At 33.8% G+C, this 21,936-nt stretch overlaps 1 long non-coding RNA gene across 1 annotated transcript in view; it reads right to left on the bottom strand.

Annotated features, from left to right (window-relative positions):
* Positions 1-20,685, bottom strand: part of LOC107969522 (uncharacterized) — a 46,975-nt gene extending 26,290 nt beyond the window's left edge. Inside the window, exon 1 of the long non-coding RNA XR_001711405.3 lies at positions 20,505-20,685. This is a non-coding gene — a long non-coding RNA (uncharacterized LOC107969522). The remainder of the gene's footprint in view (positions 1-20,504) is intronic.
* Between the last annotated feature and the right edge of the window lie 1,251 nt (positions 20,686-21,936).

The following is a 21,936-nucleotide window of genomic DNA, read 5'->3' as shown; positions in this document are numbered from 1 at the left end:
TCTCGATAGTATGGAAAGGGCTTCTCCCCCAACAATTTTTGTATTTGTAAATATTAGCTTAAATTTCACTTCCAAAATGTATGATATCCACATCCTCTAACCTTACTACACAATCATTTGTCTCGAGATACTAAAAGATTATTCTATCTGATTTTCTTCCAAGCTTCTGAAACCCTTTCTGCAATTTTTGATGCTGCTGCTCTTAATGCACGTACAAGTAGTGGCATCTCCTCAACAGAGTATTAAAAACACCAATTGTTAAACAGATCCCGATTTTATCACAGGTGAGAGAGTTTTCATTGACAGTTGGCCAGTAAGTGATTCAACTCCTAACCTTATTCTTGGACCACTCCTGAAACAACTGTCTTGGTGAAACGGGAAAAGTTTCCTTATCCCCCTCACAGGGTGCGATGGGGGTGTGGCTTGCTTTTTTGGTGCCCCGCTGCTCAAACCTCTAGAGGGAGCTCGCAGACGGGGCAGGTCCTGGGAATCCAACCCCGGAGCAGCACGTAGGGTTGAGTGTTTCAGCTCCTGAAGCCCCAGTAGGCATGTGTCAGTGAACCCTTTAAGTTTAGCCCTCCGCAGGCAGCTTGTGTTAATCAGCTCACTTAGACCCTCTGCCTTATGGCAAGGACAAAGTGCTTTCTGTATCCCCAGGTTCTTGCCTTAGTGTACCGGAAAAATCGGATCACTCATGGGCTTGGAGGGTGGTTGCAAGATGTTTTATTGAGAGGTGGTAGCTCTCAGTGAGGTGGATGGGGAGGCCAGAAGGGGAATGGAGTGGGAAGGTGGTGGTTTTTCTCCGCGTGGTTCCCTCCGTTGATGGCCTGCCTCGTCTGCTGGAGCCTGTCAGTGTGCTCTTCCACTGGTGTGTTCCTCTGGACATCCAGCCACTTATGTCTCTGCCTGCTAGGGTCTCGTGGTTTTGATAAGCACAGGATAGGGGTGTGGTGGGCCAGGGTGGTCATAGAAAATACAACATTTAGGCGCAAAAACAGAAATGCTTGTCCTCATCTAGGTCCGTGGGCACAAGCCCAGGGGTGAAGCCCTAGCTAGGGACCCTCCCTTCTCTACCCAGCACTTCCTTGCCCTGATTCCGTATCATTTGTTTGAGTTCCCTAAAAGTAAAGCCTATGTTGAAGGTTCAGGAACCCGTGACTAGCCTCAGTTGATCCCTGCAGAACTCTGGAACATGAATTGCTCCAGAATTGGTCTCATTCTCTGGCAAGTTGCTGGTCTTTTCTTGTCCCATGTCAGTCAGCTGAAAGCTTCCCCAGGAGGGGTATGTGTGTGTGTGTGATAAACTCTGCGTCAGGTGACCACAGAAAGGGAGAGCTGAGAACTCTGAGCAGCCACCACTCCCAAGAGCTTGGAGTCAGTGCATAGGCTCAGAAGAATGGATCCAGTGAGGCCACAACAGTGTCCTTTGCCGTGAAGAAATACAATTGAGGATATACAGCATTATTTATTATGTTTAACAGACTTTATCCATATGAATATTCTTGTTATAGCAAGAATTTTCAGCGTTCAGACTGTAATGTAACTATTTTAAAGTAAAACATAGGAGAAGAAATATCTACTTGTTTTAACATAGAAGAAACATGAGCTAAAAGATGGATTGCTCAATGGAATGATTTTGCATTAAGTTGACAATTTTCCTGAAAGTATTTGAGAAAATAAGTATCTCAGAAGAGATATTGTTGACCCTAATCTTCTGTTGGTAAACTGTCTTAATTTTTCCCTTTTGGGTGTAAAAATTATATACGTTACAGTTTTATGCTGTGTTTCCCTGGTTCTTAATTATGTTTAATGATGTGTTTTGACTATGTTTCTAATACAATGTTTATTGTTTTATTTCTTAATTTTTTTAATTTTTTATTTCTAACTTTTGTGGGAACATAGTGGGGCCATATATTTATGGGTTGCGTGAGATATCTTGACACATTCATGCAATGTGTAATAATCACATCAGGGTAAGTAGGGTATCCATCTCCTCGAGCATTTATCATTTGTGTTTTAAACGATCTAATTACACCCTTTGAGTTATTTTAAAATGTACAATTAAATTATTTTTACTATAGTGACACTGTTGTGCTATCAAATACTAGGTATTATTTATTCCTACTGCTTTTCTGTACCAATTAACCATCCCCCCTGCCATGCTCCCATCCCTGAGTACCCTTCCCAGCCTCTGGCAACAATCCTTCTACTCTCTGTCTCCATAAGTTCAATTGTTTGACTTTTCAGCTGCCACAAACAAGTGAGAACATGCAATGTTTGCCTTTCTGTGTCTGGCTTATTTCACTTAGCATAAATGGCCTCTAGTTGCATCCATGTAGTTGCAAATGACAGGATTCATTCTTTTATGTACTCCATTGTACATAAGTATTGCATTTTATTTATCCATTTCATCTGTTGATGGATACCTAGGTTGCTTCCAAATCTTGGCTATTGTGAATAGACCTGCAATAAACATCAGAGTGCAGTTAACTCTTTGATACACTGATTTTCTTTCTTTTGGGTAGATACCTAGGAGTTGGATTGCTGGATCATACAGTAGCTCTATTTTTAGTTTTTTGAGTAACCTCCAAACTGTTCTCTACATAGTGGTTGTATTAACATACCTTCCCACCAAAAACATATGAAAGTTTCCTTTTCTCCACATCCTCTCCAGTATTTGTTATTGCCTGCCTGTTTTTTTGTTTGTTTGTTTGAGACAGAGTTTTGCGCTTGTTGCCCAGACTGGAGTGCAATGGAGTGATCTTGGCTCACTGCAACCTCCACCTTCCAGGTTCAAGGGATTCTCCTGCCTCAACCTCCCAAGTAGCTGGGACTACAGGCACCTGCCACCATGCCGAGCTAATTTTTGTATTTTTAGTAGAGACGAGGTTTCACTATGTTGGCCAGGCTGGCCTAGAACTCCTGACCTCAGGTGATCCACCATACTTGGCCTCCCGAAGTGCTGGGATTACAGGCGTGAGCCACTGCGCCTGGCCTTCCCTGCCTTTTTGAGTGGGGTGGGATGATATCTTATTGTAGTTTTGATTTGCATTTATCTGATGATCAATGATGTTCAGAACCTATTTGTATGCCTGTTTGCGACTTGTAAGTCTTCTTCTTTTGAGAAATGTCTATTCAGATCTTTTGCCCACTTTTATATTGGAATATTAGATATTTTCTATAGAGCTGTTTGAGCATCTTATTTATTCTGATTATTAATCCCTTGTCAGATGGGTAGTTTGCAAATATTTTCTCCATTCTATGGGTTGTCTCTTCATTTTGTTGATTATTCCCTGTGCTATGCAGAAGCTTTTTAACTTGATGTCATCCCGTTTGTTCATTTTTGCTCTGGTTGCCTGTGCCTGTATTGCTCAATAAGTCTTTGCCCAGTCCAATGTCCTGCAGTTTCCCCAAAGTGTTCTTTTAGTAGTTTCACAGTTTGAGATCTAAGATTTAAGTCTTTAATCCATTTTGATTTGATTTTTTTTATTTGGTGAGTGATAAAGATCTACTTGTATTCTTCTGCATATGGATATCCAGTCTTCCCAGCATCATTTATTAAAGAGATTGTATTTTCCCCAGTGTGTATTCTTGGCACCTTGGTCAAAAACATGTATGGATTTATTTCTGGGTTCCGTATTCTGTTCCACTGGTCTATGTGTTTGCCTTTATGCTAGTATCAGGCTGTTTTCATTATTATCGCTCTGAGATACAATTTAAAGTCGGAATGTGATACCTCCTGTTTTGTTCTTTTTGCTTAGGAGAGTTTGGGATATTCTGGGTCTTTTGTGGTTCCATATGAATTTTAGAATTGTTTCTTTTATTTCTGTGAAGAATGTCCCTGGTATTTTGATAAGGATTGCATTACATCTATAGACTGCTTTGAGTAATGTGGTCATTTTAGCAATGTGTTCTCTTCAATTTATTTCATCATAGTTGTACAGTTTTCATTGCAGAGATCATTCATTCCTTTGGTTAAATTGATTCCTAGATATTTTATTTTATTTGTAGCTGTTGTAAATAGGATTACTTTTTTATTTCTTTTTTAGATTGTTCACTGTTAGCATATAAAATGCTACTAATTTTTGTATGTTAATTTGATATCTTACAACTTTACTGAATTTGTTTATCTTTTCTAGTAGTTTTTAGGTGATGTCTTCAGGTTTTTCCAAATATAAAATCATGTCACCTGCAAACAAGGATGATTGCATTCTTCCTTTCCAATTTGGATGCCCTCTATTTATTTCTCTTGTCCATCAGTCCAGGTGGCTGAGGTCACTCAGTCTGGTTTTGCTCTCTGCTGTACAGGGCAGCACTGAATTCAATGCAATATCTCACAATTGCTATGCTCTCCCTCTCCCAAGCACAAAGATTCTCTCTCTGTGCCACCAGCTGCTGCTGGGGGAGGTGAGAAGGTGACGTCAGGGATTCAAGATTTTCTTTTTTTTAACCTCTTCAGTGCCTCTTTTAGTCATATGAAGTTAAAACCAGGTACTGTGAGTGCTCACCTGATTTTTGGTTCTTATGAAGGTGTTTTTTGTGTGTAGATAGTTCTTAAATTGGTATCCTTGTCAGGGGGACAACTGCTGAAACATTCTATTCCACCATCTTGCTCTACCTTCATCTAGTATTTTCCTATTGATTGGATAATTTCTTTCTATATTTTGAATACTGATACTTTTTTGCTTATGTGTGCTGTAAACCTCTTATCTCAGTTCCTGGCTTATCTTTAGTTATGGTTATTTTTGATTAACAGAAGCTCAATCTTAATATATTTATATTAATACATTTGTATTTATTATTCATTAATTTTTACTTTAAACTTTGTTTAATCCTATGAAATCTCTTCCTACTTAAAGTTCAGAACATCAGTACGTATTTCTAAAACTTTTAAAGTTTTTCTGTCATATTTGTAGAATATTTTTGTATGACTGTAAGTAAAAACCAATTACCACATTCTTGTGTAAAGAAAATGAGTTACTCCACCATCCTATATTAAGTAATTCTCGGCAACATTTATCAAATTTCCATTTACTTATTGGTCTGTTTCTGTACTCTCTAAACTGTTCCAAAGTTCAATTGGTTTAACTTCTAATAGTTCTCTCCTCTCATGTGATAACACTAAAGTTATACAATTTGCTGTCCAGTGGGAAATGAAGCATTTACTTGGAGGTCACATAGATATGACAACCAAAATTGCTGTCAAAGATAACTACAAGTGAGGGTGAATAGGGTCTTTTTTATTTTACCTGACTTTCAAATTCATTGAGTAAACCCTCCTTTCTTTTCAGACCTTGTATTTTTACCAAAGCTTGGTGCATACAGAGAGTTTTATTACAAAGGATACATCTTTAGTCAGGAAAGCAAAGATCAAATATACTGCCAGAGACTCAAGACCCTTCTTTACAAGAACTTGCAGATCCTCAGTTTTGACTTGTACATCTGAAGCAGAGCAGGTCAGAAGTACTGCAGGATCACTAAGAATAGGTTTAGAAAGAGTTTATGCTGAGTCATTTTCAAAACTGCTGTAGAAGCAGAAGAGGCAACTTAAAGCACCACAGTAAATAAGGTTTTTATACTGTGCAGAATATGATGGAGCTACTGTGGAGAGAAAATAGTAATAATAACTTGTTTGCTGAATAACATGTTAAATTTAATAGCATAAGTTTTACAATTTGGGAGATCCTAGAAATGTAGTTCTCTATATAATACATTGAATTCTAATTAAAAAATAGAGTAGCAATTTCATCATAACGTTACTGTTTTATTAAGAATATTTTCTCACAAAATATCTCAAGACTTTGGTGTCTGATATTTCATTTGAAGTTTAAATTAACTTTATACCAATATTTTGAGCATAATCAAGATAAAAATGACACACAATTTACTGTCTCTACTTAACTTTTATAATTTGATAATTTTTATATAAGTATACTTTCAAAAGACCCCTGCCACAATAAAGGTAATAAACAGATCCATCAGCCCTCAAGATTGCCTGGGTCCTTTTGAATCACTCTCTTCTTTAGTTGTTTACCCCACATTCATCTTAAGGAAAATATCAAATGCTTTCTGTCAGTAGAGATTAGTTTGCATTTTCTAGGAACTTACGTTAATGGAATGCCACAGTATGTACTCCTTTTTATTTGTCTCACTGCCCTCATTTAATGAAATTATTTCAAAATTTATTCATGTTTCACCATACTTTAAAATTTATCCATGTTTTACCATGTATTGATAACTCATTCCTATGAATTATACAGTGGTATTCTGTTGTGTGATATCTCACAATTGGTTTATCCTTTCAACTGTTAATATATATTTAGATTGTTTACAATTTTGGAATATGATGACTAAAACTTCTATGAACATTTGTATACAAATCTTTGAATGGGCCCTTTTTCATTTCTTTGGGGAAATACTTGGAATTAAATTGATAGCTCATACAGTATATTAATAAATTGCAAAACTGCTTTCCAAAGAGGCCTTACTCCTGCCAGCAGTATATGTGAGTTTAGTTCCTAAATAGCCTCAATGACACTAACCGTGGTCTATGTTTTTAATTTTTATTAGATAAATAGGTACACACGGGTATCTTGATGTGCTTTGAAATTAGTTTTCTCTAATGACTAATGACGTTGACCATCTTTTCATGTTCTAATTTACTATAGGTATAATTTCTTCTGTGAACTCTCTATATTTTGCCCATTTAAAAAATTTCATTGACAAATACTTTTTATTGTTGATTTTAGAATTATTAATATATTTCTCAAACCAGTCTTTTATCAAAGATTTTATTTAACATTTCTTTTTCTCAGCCTATGGATTATTTTTATTATTTAAACTGTGTTCTTCAAATAGCAAAAGTTTTTTTTAAAATGTGTTGATTTTAAGCCCAATATTTCTTTTTTTGAATGGATTTAGTGTCACATGTAACAAATGTTTTTGGCTAATCCAGAGTTTTTTCCATTATATTTTTCCATAGAAATTTTAGGTTCTACATTTAGATAAAATCAATTTTGAGTTGATAATTAAATTATGATGCAAGGTGTAAATCAAAGTTTATTGTTTTAAATAAGTGTATCCAATTGTTCTAGCACGGATGATGGAGACAGACTATTCTGTCTCCAGTGAATTACCTTTGCATCTCCTCCCTATTCAATTTCATTGATCCGTTTGTCTATCTTTATGCCAATACTACGCTATAGTTGGCTGTGACTTTTTCACAAGTTTTAAAATCAGATAGTGTTAGCTCTTCAAATGTATTCTTCCTGTTCAAAGTTTATTTGGCTGGTCTAAGTATTTTGTATTTCCATATGAACTTTAGAATCACCCTGTGAATTTTTTTTCAAAAGCACCTTCCAGAATTTTGATTAGGAATACATTGAATCGACAGATAAATTTTTGGGAGAATTGATATCTTTGATAGAATAAATTGTGCCCCTCCCAAGTTCATGTATTAAAGCCCTAACCCTCACTGACTGAATTTGGAGATAGGGTCTTTGAGGGTGTAATTAACACTAAATGGTGTCATCAAAATGGAGCCATAATCTAATAGAATCAATGTCCTCAATATGAAAAGGAAGAGGCATCAGAGATCTCTTTTTTTAAATTCCAGAGTTCTCTCTCCACACACACAGTTCAGCAGAACTAAGTACATTCACATTGTTATGCAACTATCACCGCCATCCGTGTCCAGAACCTTTTCATCTTCTGAAGCAGAAACTCCCTACCGTGTGAGGATACAGCAAGACTGTGGACATCTCAATCCAGGGAGACAGGCATTACTAGAAGCAACTGTTCAGGCATCTTGATTTTGGACTTCAAGCCTCCAGAACTGTGAGAAAATAAACATCTCTTCTTTAAGCCATTTAGGCTGTAGTATATTTTTACTGCAGCCCAGTCAGACTAATATAATATCTAACAATGTTGAACCATTTAACCATGAACACTCAACTTTTTCATTCCATTACTTGTCCTTAACTTCTATAGATGTTTTATAGTTTCCAATGCATGTCTTTTGCATCTCATTATTAGATTCATTTTGAAGAATTTCATTTTTGTGCTACTGTAAAGCATTTTAAAATTTCAATATCTGTCCATTACTAGTACACATAAATAAAACTAATTTTTAATATTGTTTTTCTTTAATCTTACAACTTTGCTAGATTCACTTATTAGTTTTAAAATTTTTTAAATATTCCATCAGATTTTCTGCATAAACATTTATTTCACTTGCAAATAAAGATTATTTCTTCTTCCTTTTCCATCTGGATGCATTTATTTCTTTTCCATGTCTAATTGCACTTGTCAGAACTTCCAGTGCAGTGATAGAGGATTTAAAAGAAGATATCTTGTGTTATTCCCGACCTCAGGAAAAAGGCATTCAGTCTTTTATCATTATGTATGATGCTATATCTCGGTTTTTCATAGTTGACCTTTATTAGGTTGAAGAATTTTTTTTTGAATTCCTAGTTGGTAAGAATTTGTATCATCAGTGGATTTGGGGTTATGTCACTTACTTTCCTGCTCGTGTTGAAAGGATCATATGGATTTCCTTTATTAGTTTGTTAAAATGGTGAATTATATTGATTGAACTTTGAAGTGTAAGTCAACATTCATTCCTGTAATAAAACCTACTGTATCATGACATATTTGTATATGTTGATGAATTTGATTTGGCTTTTATTTATTTGAATATCATCTTTATATTTACATTTATTAGAGTCATTGTTCTGTAGTTTTCTTATAATGTCCTTGTCTGGTTTTAATGTCAGGATGATTCTGACTTCACAGAATAAATTGAAAAATATATCCTCCATTTTGATTTTCTGGAAGGTTATAAATGTTAATATGTTATGTTTAACTTTATCTTTTCCCTTTTGGTTTATCTTGTGACCCATGGTTACATTATTTAAAATAGGTTATTTAGTTTTCAAATTTGTATTGTGAATTTTCAGATATATTTCTGTCATTGATTTCTCACTTATTTCCATATGGTCAACTAAAATAGTTTGTATAACCTGAAACATTACAAATTTATGAAGACTTTTCTTAAGGCCCAGAACACAGTCTATTTTAGAAAACCTTCCATGTAGATTTGAAGAGAATGTGTCATCTGTTCTTTTTGGGTTGGAGCGTTAGTCTAAATGTCAATTAGGTAAAGTTAGGTGGGCATTTTGTTCAAGGCTTCTATATCCTTACTAATTTTTAATTTATCCTGTCAATTATTAAAATAGGGAAATGCAATCTTACATTAAAATTGTGAATTTTGTTTTAGTTCTAAGAGTTTTTGTATTCAAGTATTTTGAAGTTATGTTTCTAGGTGCTTCTTTATTTTTTTTTCGACAGAGTCTCTCTCTGTCACCCAGGCTGGAGTGCAGTGGCTCAATCTCGGCTCACTGCAATCTCCTCCTCTCGGGTTCACGCCATTCTCCTGCCTCAACCTCCTGAGTAGCTGGGGCTACAGGCATCCGCCACCACGCCAGTCTAATTATTTGTATTTTTAGTAGATACGGGGTTTCACCGTATTAGCCAGGATGGCCTCGATCTCCTCACCTCGTGATCTTCCTGCCTCGGCCTCCCAAAGTGCTGGGATTACAGGCGTGAGCCACTGCACCTGGCCTAGGGGCTATTAACATTAGATTAGTTATGTCCTTTTGATGGACTGACTGCTTTCTCAATATAGCTCTTTTTGTTGCTTTGCTGTTTTTATTATCAAAGGCAATATTTTTGCTGCACAGTATACTGTTTTCCTGATATTAATATAGTCACTCAGCTTACTTTTGATTGTGTTATCATGATATAACTTTCCTCATCCTTTTACTTTTCTTTTTAAACATTTTTAAAGGACAATTAAAAATTGTATATATTTATGGTGGACAATATGTATTTTGATATATGTATACATTGTGGAATGGCTAAATTAAGCTAATTCATCCTTTTACTTTTAAACTATTTGTGTTTAACTAATTAAAATGTATTTCTTACATGCAGCATATAGCTGGATTTTGTTTTGTTATCTAACCTGATAATCCCTACATTTCACTTAGGGAATTTGGGCCACTTACAGTTCATGCGATCATTAACAGAGTAAATTTTAAATTTGTACTCTTGCCATTATTTGTGTTATTTGTTCTTTGTCCCATCTTTCTAATTTTCTATCTTCTTTTGCATTAATCATGCATTATATATGATTCCCTTTCATTTATAACATTGCCTAATTAATGATGCAATACTAGTAGTTGTAGTATTTAACTGGTTGGTTTAAAACTTATGCTATGCAACTTTAATTTATAACAGTCTACATTTTCTTAATAGTGTGCCTATTTACACACAAGATAAGAACCTCACAATAGTATATTTTGATTTTCATCACCCTAATTTTATGTTATTGTCATCATACCTTTATTTATACTTATGTTATACACACCATAATGTCTTTTATACTTTTAAATAGTAATTTATCTTTAGATAGATTAAAAATAATAAAAAAAAAATTCCATTTGCCAATGTATTTCACATTTCTGGGTCAATGTCAACATTTTACATCTGCTACAACCTTCCAAAGCAATGATTTGGCTCTGATGAATTGAAGATAGCCCCAGAAAAGTCAGATTATGGATCCATTTGGTTTGTCCAGTTATTTTGCCATGTAAGTGGATTTGGTGATCTTAGGATTCATAGGATTTTCAGTTTTGTAAGTACTTCTAATTCTATATTACTTTCCCAAACAAAACTGAAAAATCATATGTCTTTGCTTCATTTCTGTTAGAATTTAAACCTCAATAATCCTGCCTAGGTAATTTTGGCTGAAAATTTACTCCTAATTCTTTGTCTCTAGTATATGGAGTATGTAAAAAATTAAAAACATATTTCTATATTTGAGCTATTTATTATTTCAGGGTGTCAGCATTCCATGGGAAAGGTTGAATTGCTGAGCAACTCATTTTAAATATTTATAGCTTAAATAGAAATTAGTCTTCATTTCTATACAAAGTAGCAGGAGATGGTCTTCCTGAAGGGAGGAGTGATTGTTGCCCAGAATCTATCCAGAGCTTAATGTAAGGCTTTTCATTCATATACTAAGAATCACTTTTGCCTTCTTTGCCCACCCATATCCTGTCCCATTTACTAAAGTCTTTTAAACATTTCTGTTCAATGTATCAGGAGGGTACAGTTTTATCTTGCTGTTAAAGAATCCTCTGTTCATTAGATTTTAATAAGGTAATTTAGTACTAATTTTAAAATTAAATCTATGGAAGTAAATAGATACATGACAAATGATGGGGTCGTGTAGATAGAGCTAGGTTGGAATTTTGACAAAAGAGTTACTAAAGTAAACGATTTTTAATAATCTCATGGCTCTGAATATGGAAAAATATTTTATACAAATCCTTCATCTATATAGTACATTCAGTTTATGATTAATATTCACTGTGAGCATATTGTAGTTTCATATATAAAATTTTTAGATGCAAGAGCAGTATTTCCATTATCCATGACTCACTTTTGAAACTAATGTCCAGTGGTTCTTGAATAGCATTGTAAATTACTCAGCAAATCACCAATAAAAGGATACAAGATAACTTCACAGACATAAATTATACATTTATGATATTTCAAATATGTATTGGTTACCTTATATGGGAGACTTTAACGTTAATACATTTAAACAAAAAAATGGAGTTTTCTCCATGCATATAAATTGAGAAATTACTTTTTGACACTTCTAATTTATAGGAGTCCTGGCATAAAAGTGAGAAATGTGAATGTCTCTTTCTTCCCACTCTTGAATCTACGTAAAGATTAATCTTCCTGCTAAGTAAGGTAGAGTTATCAATCATTCATGCCTCCAAATGTCAGATGATAAGAACACACCAGGCAATAAGATTAGATTCTTTTGTTGTTTAAAATAAAATAAATTTCATCTTTTTGAAAAAATAAAAGAGAACTTTTGAATAGCATTTCTTATTAGAAATTATTAATAATAGAATAATTCCAAAGACGATTACACAATTCCTTCTCCAAAAAATAAAGAGATTTTTTTGAAAAATGTACAGATGGATTAGTTCTATTTAGAGGATGTTTTGTTATACAAAATTAAGTTTGAATTTTGATTTTCAGATTATTTGCACATTTGGTTGATTATCCTCTTTGATCTTTCATTTCTTTACTTTTGTTCACATTACTATAACATGTATATATTTAGCTCTCTGATCTTACCTGGCAAATATTTGCAAATATTTTGCCAAATATTTTATTCCTTCTGTAACCAATGGTGCTGGCTAGTTTTATGTGGGCCTTTTACGTAACTAAATAGAAGCTCACCAGGAATTTAACATTCCATAGATATATAATTTCAAACACCTGCTCTTTTCCCTGTCCTTACAGGCTCCTGTTAACAAGGTACTTAACTCTGATAAGGCAGAAACACCAAGATCTTGATTATAACTTGATAAGGCTGAAATACCAATATCTTAATTTTTCATGGAGAGGTCACTGCACTGTTCACTAGGAAACAATAGTTTGCCAAATTTGGCAACTTTAATATGAATAATTGCTTTCTCTTTTAATTTCCTTTTATGAGCCTCAGTATTATGAGGTATTGCTTATTTGCCACCATTTTTAATTTAGATATAATCTTATATTACCTATGCCTAATATTTTCTATATTTTAGTTATCTAAAATAGATTGATATAAGATTATGAGTTTTAAGATCATCTAGATTCTGTTCAAATTCTGTTAAAATCTTCTTTTGTTGTTTTTACAAATCTTGGTAAATTAAAAAAAAATCTGAGTATAGTATCATTTTGTACCAGATTATCAAGCAACCTAAATTGCTCATGTTTAGTTTCTATCTAAAACGGAAAAAGTCTGATTGGCAATTTTAAAAATTTCAAATTCACAATAAAATTAGGAAAAGTCCAATGCAGACATGATGCTTGTATTTTCGCATTAGGGAATCAACCCGAGTGTGATACAGGAACAATAAGCTCTTACCTCTTGTAAGAGTGGACAGCTGGTGTGCCAGAGAATTATGCAAGAATTATCAATCCAGAAAAGAAATATACCCAGAATAAATGCAGATATCTCAACAATGGTTTTCTTTTTATGCTAAACTCTTATGGCATGTCATGCATGCAAATCAATCTGATTGTCAATCTTAAAACAACCACAGTCAAATGCAACAGCTAGCAGAAGACAAGAAATAACTAAGATCAGAGCAGAACTGAAGGAGAGAGACACGAAAAACACTTCAAAAAACAATTAATCCAGGAGCTTTTTTTTGGAAAGATTAACAAAATAGCTAGATCGCTAGCCAGACTAATAAAGAAGAAAAGAGAGAATTAAATAGACACAATAAAAAAATGATAAAGAGGATATTACCACTAATGCCACAGAAATACAAACTACCATCAGAGAATACCACAAACACCTCTACACATATAAACTAGAAAATCTAGAAGAAATAGATAGATTCCTGGATACATACAGCCTCCCAAGGCTAAATTTGGAAGAAGTCAAATACCTGAACAGACCCATAACAAATTCTGAAATTGAGGCAGTAATTAATAGCCTACCAACCAAAAACAGCCCAGGACCAGGCACATTCACAGGTGAATTCTACCAAGGGTACAAAGAGGAGCTGGTAGCATTCCTTCTGAAACTATTCCAAGCAATAAAAAAACAAAAGGGACTTCTCCCTAACTCATTTTATGAGGCCAGCATCATCCTGATACCAAAACCTGGCAGAGACACAACAAGAAAAGAAAATTTCAGGCCAATATCCCTGATGAACATTGATGCGAAATCCTCAATAAGATACTGGCAAACCGAATCAGGCAGGACATCAAAAAGCTTATCCACCATGATCAAGTGGGCTTCGTCCCTGGGATGCAAGCCTGGTTCAACATATGCAAATCAATAAATGTAATTCATCACATTAACAGAACCAGTGAGGAAAACCACATGATTATCTCAATAGATGCAGAAAAGGCCTTCAATAAAATTCAACACCCCTTCATGCTAAAAACTCTCAATAAACTGGGTAGTGATGGAACACATCTCAAGATAATAAGAGCTATTTATGACAAACCCATAGCCAATATCATACTGAATGGACAAAAGCTGGAATCATTCCCTTTGAAAACTGGCACAACAGAAAGATGCCCTCTCTCAACACTCCTATTCAACATTCAATTGCTTACCAGAGCAATCAGGCAAGAGAAAGATATAAAGGATATTCAAATAGGAAGCGAGGAAGTCAAATTGTCTCTGTTTGCAGATGACATGATTGTATATTCAGAAAACCCCATCATCCCAGCCCCAAAACTCCTTAAGCTGATAAGCAACTTCAGCAAAGTCTCAGGATACAAAATCAATGTGCAGAAATCACAAGCATTCCTATACACCAATAACAGACAGAAAGCCAAATCATGAGTGATGTCCCATTTACAATTGCTACAAAGAGAATAAAATACCTAGGAATACAACTTACAAGGGACATGAAGGACGTCTTCAAGGAGAACTACAAACCACTGTTCAAGGAAATAAGAGAGGACACAAACAAATGGAAAAACATTCTATGCTAATGGATAGGAAGAATCAAATATTGTAAAAATGGTCATACTGCCCAAAGTTATTTATAGATTCAATGGTATTCCCATCAAGCTACCATTGACTTTCTTCATAGAACTAGAAAGAAACTACTGTAAGTATCATTTGGAACTAAAAAGGAGCCCTTATAGGCAAGGCAATACTAAGCAAGAAGAACAAAGCTGGAGGCATCATGCTACCTGACTTCAAACTATACTACAAGGCTACAGTAACCAAAACAACATGATACTAGTACCAAAAAAGATATCTATCTATCTATGTATCTATGTATGTATGTATCTATCTATCTATACCAATGGAACCGAACAGAGGCCTCAGAAATAATAGCACACATCTGCAACCATCTGATCTTTAACAAACCTGACAAAAACAAGCAACAGAGAAAGATTCCCTATTTAATAAATGGTGCTGGGAAAACTGGCTAGCCATATGCAGAAAACAGAAACTGGACCTTTCCTTACATCTTACACAAAAATTAGCTCATGATGGATTAGAGACTTAAATGTAAAACCTAAAACCATAATAACCCTAAAAGAAAACCTAGGCAATACCATTCAGGACATAGGCATGGACAAAGACTTCATGACTAAAACACCAAAAGCAATTGCAACAAAAGCCAAAATTGACAAATGGGATCTAACTTAACTAAAGAGCTTCTGCTCAGCCAAAGAAACTATCATCAGAGTGAACAGGCAACCAACAGAATGGGAGGAAATTTTTGCAATCTATCCATCTGACAAAGAGCTAATATCCCGAATCTACAAGAAACTTAAACAAATTTAAAGAAAAAAGAAACCCCATCAAAAAGTGAGTGAAGTATATGAACAGACACTTCTCAAAAGAAGACAACTATGCGGCCAGCAAACATGTGAAAAACAGCTCATCATCACTGGTCATGAGAGAAGTACAAATCAAAACCACAATGAGATACCATCACATGCCAGTTAGAATGACAATCATCAAAAAGTCTGGAAACAACAGATGCTGGTACGAATGTGGAGAAATGGGAGCATTTTTACACTGTTGGTAGGAGTAGAAATTAATTCAACCATTGTGGAAGACAATGTGGCAATTCCTCAAGGATCTAGAACTAGAAATTCCATTTGACCCAGCAATCCCATTACTGGGTATGTACCCAAAGGATGATAAATCATTCTATTATAAAGACATATGCACACATATGTTTATTACAGCAGTATTTACAATAGTAAAGACTTGGAACCAACCCAAATGCCCATCAATGATAGACTGGATAAAGAAAATGTGGCATATATACACCATGGAATACTATGCAGCCATAAGAAGAAATGAGTCCATTTTCTTTGCAGGGACATGGATGAAGCTGGAATCATCATTCTCAACAAACTAACACAGAAACAGAAAATCAAATACCAAATGTTCTCACTCATAAGTTGGAGCTGAACAATGACAACACATGGACACAGGGAGGGGAACATCACTCCCCATGGCCTGTGGGGGTGTGGTGGACAAGGTGAGGGAGAGCATTATAGCAAACACCTAATTAATTCAGGGCTTAAAACCTAGATGACGGGTCGGTGGCGCAGCAAACCACCATGGCACGTGTATACCTATGTAAACAACCTGTACGTTCATCACATGTATTCCAGAACTTAAAGTAATAAAATAAAATAAATAAAATAAAATAAATTTAAAAAAACCCTATATATTTTTTATAGGTTCTACTATATTACTTACCTGAAGATTATCAGTAGAAATATTGGATCAAGATTTTGAAATTCTTGAGATAACCTATTAATTGGTGTGGAAACTGTAATCACAATGCCCAAAGTTAAGGACTTTTGATTTATCACTGATTGCACTGAGATCTTGTACTCTGCTTAATCTCCTTCTTTCTGATCTCACTTTAACCTCTTAATAATTTATCAAAATAGACTGTGATATTTACCATTTCCAGATAAGAATCTATACATTATTAAGTTAAATAATTTACTCTTGAAGTTTGAAAATTTCTGAAATAATATTATTCCAAACTGTGAACTGCTATGTTATTGTGAGTGTTACCTTCATGATGATATAAAAATTGACTACCCACTTCTGCTTCTCTCTTCTCCCATGAGGCATCAGGCTTGATGCTGTTTTACCCATCCTACCTTTCTGCAGGGTCAACATTGCTCATGCTACCAACTCTTCAGCCAATCTGAAGGTCTAGGATTCCCGACCACTCCACCCTGTCAACTGACATGATTCTAGGATTCCCCTGCCTTTATGTTAATCTATTGCAACACCCCTCTCTCAACTGACACTGCAATATAACCTCTTATTCAGGCTTCCTGCCACCATCAAGCATGAAAGGGAATCCAGAAGAAACACAGAGCTATTTTTTGCTCTATTTCTCAATGGTTTTAATTGAAGGAGATTTGGTTGAACATTTTTGTGTGTTTAGTATTAGACAAGTAGTTATTGGACATACATTATGCATAAGGCACTGTGCTATATAATGATTAAACAAAACAGATATGTTCCCCTTTTTATGAAGCTTACAATTTAGCGGAGAAAAACTGATTTTATAGAGCATAACTTTTCATTATAAAACAGGAGCTTCAAATATAAAGGCAATTCAGAATGTTATTCACTTCTCAAGTGAAAAATTATGTCATGCTATTGAATAGGATGTCTTGTTTTGCTTGTTTTCATGCAGAGGCCTTTACCCTCACCTACTCCCTTTTATGAAACATAGCTTTTAACAGTCCACCTTGGCAATTACTGTAATTAGACTGCGGTTACCTCCCAGGTAAGGGGATAAATTTAACCATTATTTTATACGCCACCTCTTAAGTTGTTGGAAAATAAAGTTGCCCAGAATTCCTCCCTCGTTTTAAGTGCTGACAACAGAACAGTAGCGTTAAGTATTTGTGACCATAATAAAAGTCATAATATATAACTTCATCACCAAATGGATTTGATTTTCAAAGACAGGGTTCTTTTCTGGCAGTATATTTATTTCCACATTTTATTCATGATGAAAGTAGAGGCTACTTATTGTTGATCTACATTATCCATGGCAGATCATGGTGAAAGGTGGGGATGATAAGTGCTGTTTCTTAGTCAGCATTTATTTTTTCCCAATAATCTCATCACATGTTTAGTATTTTTTAAAGAAATAAAATGACTATGTATTCTGTATGAACATAAATCAACATATATGAAATAAAACACTTTCATAAAATTAATTACAAATAGGTAATATTGAACTAAAATTATATTAAAAATTCCTTAAGCTTAAAGATTAATTGATACTATGCATAAATAAGACCAAAATCTAGTAAGTGAAAACGAGCCTAAACACTGATGTTCTGCATGAAACACTAACTAGGACTACAATTAGCATAAAAAAGTGATTTTGGTAAATCAACCTTCATATTTCCTAAACTGATGGGGTTATAGATCATACATTATAAAGTTTACAGAACAAACTTTTATTCATCGAGTAATAATCACAAATCCAGCCCTAGCACCAGAGAGCTTAAAAAATTGTGTTTAGATGTAAAAATTATGCCTTTACCATTTAGTCCTGATGTCACTTTAAAACAATAAACATAATTAAAAATTTGAGCGAATTTATAGAAATATACATTCATAAAAATGCAAATCTAACTCAGAAAGTACACAAGAGATACGACTAAAAGAAATTGACATATTAATAGAGACGATATAGTAGGGTGATGCAAAATACACAAGGTAGCGTAATTTTGGAAAGAGTATTAAGTCAAAAATCAATACATGGGCAGAATGACTTTATGGTCTCTATTGTTTAATGTAGAATCTGATTATTCATAATAATCTTATGGTTATAATATTCACTTATTAACCATGTGATGTAGCTTCAAGATATGGAAATGATATTATCAGAAAAACAGACAAAAGTAGACATAAACAAAATAGTTGTGAGACAATTAAGCATATCTTCAGTTGTTGGCAGAGCAAGCAGTGAATCCACAACCAAATGGACTTGAATGTGATGACCTGTTTGTAGATAAGAGAAGCCTCTATCATAATCTGCATTGTCTAAATTGTTTTGCACAACTGTTTTCAAAATAATAAAAGATAATTCAAAAATTATAGTTAATGAAACCAGAAATAATAAGGCTATAATTTTATTATTAAAAGATCAGTGAGTCTTAATACTAACTAATACATATAAAGAGCAAACAAGAGCAACAAAAATAACAAGAAATACCCTGATCATATAAGAATTTATAAAGTAATTATTTTTGGATCAAAGAGAAAAAACACATAATTAGAGAATATTTTGAAATTAACAATAATTAGGATACTACAAATGAAAATGTAGTTCATCTAACAAACATCACGAGGGTCAAATTTGTTGTAGCAAATAAGTATATCCACAGAAAATTAAATAGAGTCAAATACGTGTAATTCAAAGCTCTGTGTCATGCCACCTTCCTTCTTCAATGTTTACCTTGTTCTTGTAATGATTTTTAAGTTTAAAAAGCACAAGTTTTTAAAACAAATAGTTAAATTGTAGGAAGTTAAAAAGTCAAATATATTTGGTTTCTGTTCAGAAATGTTTTAATTGACATATGTAATACACACGTAATGATACTACCGAATTCACGCACTTCACAGTGTAAATTTCAGACTCTTTCATGCTAAAATCTCTTCACAGGTGTAGAACCTGAAGTCACCGCAGTTCTGAGTATTTAAATGCAACAAAAAGAATAAATACATAAAGATAATTTCAAGTGCCTTAAAACTGTTTCAAAGCTCAGTCTGATTTGAAAATTTGAAAATTAGTTAAAATAAACTGAAAAATTAAATTAAAAGTGTCACATATTCTGAGTGGGAGATCTGAGATACAGGAATTCATGAACATATTTTGGAAAACAGAAAGCCGTGATTCCAGCGAAATCATTTCAGATGTCAACAGGTATAGATAGAAGAGCATACTGCAAATTCACTTGACTACTTAAGTGAATTTCATACAAATGAATATTAGGAGTTATTTTATAAATCCCTTTCAGAAATCAAGAATGAGAGTGTTGATGGTGATCCCTTTTAATATTTCAAAGTTAACAAAGATAGCATTTTTACTAGACATGGATTAACCAGTGAAACAGCCTATTAGTGTGCCATCAACATTTAATTCTTTATGAAATTATCTAATAATATATGGCCATTATTTAATTATTGATGATTTCCCAAGGCACTTATTAACCCAAAGTGAGTTTCTGAAATTTAACAACAAAAAATAGACATTTTCATATTACATCTTGGGAGCTTGTCTCCCAAATACTTCATTATCTCTGCAGTATTTTTCAGTACCCTGGGCTTATCTGTTTCTTTCTTGATTATTTTTGCTTGCTTTTTAGCACTGGGGAAATAATTCCTCTTCTATTTACAGCAATACAAAAAGGGTGACACATATAAGAAAGTAGGTAACGGGGAAAATAAAGCTTAAAAAAGCGTATTCAATATAACTATGTAGTGCTGCATTAGAGAAAAAATAGTAAAAAGTGTTATTTTATCTATTACAAACTAAAGAAAGTGAACCATCCTTTAAAATTATCTTTTTTGCTAGAGAGTTAAGGAAAAGCAGTTCTCACATGGGACAGAGAAGTCTTAAATTATTTTAAGGTTCTTAGTTTATTATTAAAAAATTAAAAAAAGGTTTTTAGCTCTGTTCTTGGACACTCCACTCATAGATAAAATTTCAGCAGTGCCTTAGTGTCTAGCTCAAATATTACCTTCACAATGCTCCGTCTTCAAGGCAATTATTTTCTTTCTTTTTAGAATTGGTATATTTATAACTCTATATTTTGTGTTTTTGAGCATATTAAGCCTTTTTATTTTAAACTCATACTTAATATTCTTATAACATGAGTACCTTATGGGAGGTTTATATTGCTTGTTATTTGTCCAAGGTTTTATGTTATCTTCTCTCTTGTATGCCTGGTTATTATTGCTTTGGTGACTGATGTTATGAAAATCATTTTGAAGATCACTTGAGATGTAGGATAATTTTTTCCCCTAGCTCCATAGTTTCTATCTGTCAGCTGGAGCAGCTTGGGTCCTGGTAACAAGCTCATTGTGGTGTCACAAGATTCTGTGAACTTTTGCAAGGAAGAGCAGCTTCTGACAGGTGCAGCACACATTACTAGTTGGAGTTGATTATTTCCTTAAACATTAAATCTCACTCAAGAGCTTTAATGGCATCTTATGTTTGTAAGGCTTTTGGGTAGTTGCCATGAAAAAAGATAAGCATTGTACAAAAATCAATGTGAAGCGGGAAATGAATGTGATGACATTTATAATGACTCCAAGGTTTAAAATGTGCTGTTTCCACAGGCAACACCATCCAATTAGTATACAATATTGTTTATTTAGAAGTGATAAAATATAATAGATAATGAATTAAAATGAATAATTCATGAGAAAATAAATTGTTTTTCTAAAGTATTTTTTATTTTAAATTTGTGTATTCTTTTTTCAAATGAATATTTTTAATATGGCATACATTTTTAAGTTTTTAGGACTTAACTGATAAATAAGTGAGACTGTTAGGTGTATCTTTTGACCTAGGAGAAACATGAAATAATTAAAAAAAAAAAACAAAAAAGTCAACCAGTAATGATTCTCTGAAGTAAAAATGCTTGGGAGACTTTGTTCTAGCCCTTTTAGTCAACCAAAATCTCTACTCAATATACTTCAATGAGCAATTATAAACACCCTTGGAAAAATAAAAAATTAGAAGCTTTCAGCAAAAAATGAACAATTCTCAGGAAAGAAATAAAGGATATAAAATTGGACCGAATCAAAATATTAGAACTGGAAAAGAAAACAACCTAAATAAATGCCAAATGGGTGGTCTCAACTGTACAATAAACGGGATAGAGGAAAATATCAGTGAATTGGAAGATAAAAGAAAGAAATTAATATGATCAACAAAGAGGAAATGGACTGAAAAAGATGCACTGAGCCTCAGGGACACGCCGGACTTTAACAAATGATCTAATGGTTATGTCACTAAATGCCCAGAAAGATAGGAGAAAGAAAGCAGGGCTGAAAAGTTACTTGACGATATAATGGCTGAAAAGAAAAGTCAAAATTTGGCAAAATACATATTCCTACAGGTTCGAGATGCTGATTGAACCCCAACAGGATACATACAAACAAACCATGTCAAGACAAAACATAATAAAAATTCTGAAAAGCAAAGCTAGAAAACAACAACAACAACGTTTGAAAGCAATCAGTTAAAAATAACACCTTGTTTACAGGGGTTAAAGAAAAATGTGAATGACTGAGGATTTCTCAGG

This window comes from Pan troglodytes, chromosome 17 (genome assembly GCF_028858775.2).
Source record: "Pan troglodytes isolate AG18354 chromosome 17, NHGRI_mPanTro3-v2.0_pri, whole genome shotgun sequence".
Taxonomy (NCBI): domain Eukaryota; kingdom Metazoa; phylum Chordata; class Mammalia; order Primates; family Hominidae; genus Pan; species Pan troglodytes.
The sequence above is the reverse complement of the archived record's forward strand: the minus strand, read 5'-3'. Positions and strand labels throughout refer to the sequence as shown.